A 1,922-nucleotide genomic window follows, 5' to 3' on the forward strand; every position below is an offset into this window, starting at 1 on the left:
TTTCTTTCCCTTGGAAAAATATTGTGCGCATGTGTGTTATTTCTCATTGCATGTTTGTGGTTGATGTTCTAAATTGTGAATTGAATTCACCAGAGCAGTAGAGTAGGTTTGTGTCTTATGATTTTGATTAAAATTTCATGAGTAGTTGCAAATATAAAACATAATTTCTACATGTATCAGAGTAGCATTCACATTAGAGAAGGAATTTGAAGTTGTTTCTCAAGAGAATCAAATTTGTAGTTCATTGTAGCAGGATCTCTTTGGAGTTGGGAAGATGAGCTTCAACGGGCTAAGACTGGAGTATGCCTTGGAAGGAAGCTCTAATTTCATCACATGGAGGTAGTATTGGATGAAAATGGATTGCTAGAATACATCAAGATAGGTTTTGCAAAACCACAAACATATGATGCATAGAACCTAGCCCAATGGAAAAAAGGTGTATCCAAGGCAAGGAGAATGATCTTGGAGGGAGTATGGGATCACATTGTCTCAGATCTCCATGGGAAATAAACCCCTTTCACAATGTGGAAAGAATTGACAGAATTATTTGAGAATATTAGTGACCGCAAGAAGTTGGCACTTAAGGATAAACTTAGAATATCAAGATGCAGAAGAATGACATTATTCCGTAGTATCTGAGAAGGTGCACACAAGTTCATGATGAACTTGGTGGGGTTGGTGTTAATGTTGCAAAAGATGATTTGGTAAGCATAACCATTCTAGGCCCTATCAAGAGATGGCATAGCTACCAAGATTCGGTGAACATGAGGGAGAAACTACAAAATTGGGAACGCTTATGGTCTGATCTAGTAAAGGAGGAAATAATTTGAAATACCAGAGATGGGACTTCATCCAAGGGTGAGGATGAAGAAAAAATTGCATTTCTTGGAAAGGGAACAAAAGGAAGAGGGAAGAAATATCAAACCAAACTAGAAACTATCCAAGGGGGAAAGAAGAAAGATTTGTCCAAAATTAAATTTTTTCATTGTCATGAATTTGGGAACTATGCCAAAAAGTGTTGACACAAAAGTCAAGCAAGAAGACCTTAGGAGGAGTGGAAGGTGAAACTTTGGCTTCACAATTGAAGCTTTACTTCACCCTTATCACATGCATGGTGAGCACAATGATAGGGAGCGTGTGGTACTTGGAATCTGGTGCCTTGTTCCACATGATAGGGTGTAGAGATTTTTTCAGTGACCTGGAGAAGAAATATCTCCAGATGCACATTGAGATGGGGGATGACAAAAGGTACAACATGACTGGGACTGGTACAATCACCTTTCGGAGGGAGTCAAAATCCCCTCTTAGACTCAAGGATGTCATATTTTTTCCAGGCCTAAAGAAAAATCTCATCTTTTTTGCAGTTTTGGAAGACCGTTGTTATGATGTGATCCTCAACAAAGGAAATGCATTCCTAAGACACATAATGACTAGACAGGTGAAGCAGATCAGGTTTCATGTGAAGAACATGTATAAGCTAGATGTGGAAGATTGTGTTGCATTAAGTACTAAGGCAAAGAAAGTGCAAAGTTGTGACGTCGACAAACTTTGGCATAGAAGACTTGGCCATTTGCATCATGGTTCCTTAAAGATTATGCAACAAATAAACATGGGCCTCCCAAAATGAGAACTTGAGCAACATGATGTATACAAAGGGCGTACCTTGGGGAAATATGCAAAATCCACATTTCATGATTAGGACAACAAAGCACATGCAGTCTTGCAAACAATCCAATCTGATGTATGTGGACCTTTCTTGATAACCTCCATTCCCAGACATAAATATTATGTTATATTTGATGATGATTTCTCAAGGAAGTGTCATATCTTCTTCATGTAGAAGAAAGATGAGACATTCTCCACGTTCGTAGAATTCAAGGAACTATTTGAGAGATAAATTGACGAGAAGGTGAAGTCTCTCA

Source organism: Pinus tabuliformis, chromosome 9, assembly GCF_031772625.1.
Source record: "Pinus tabuliformis cultivar Carrire ecotype Pingquan chromosome 9, CPIR1, whole genome shotgun sequence".
In the NCBI taxonomy this organism is placed as follows: Eukaryota; Viridiplantae; Streptophyta; class Pinopsida; order Pinales; family Pinaceae; genus Pinus; species Pinus tabuliformis.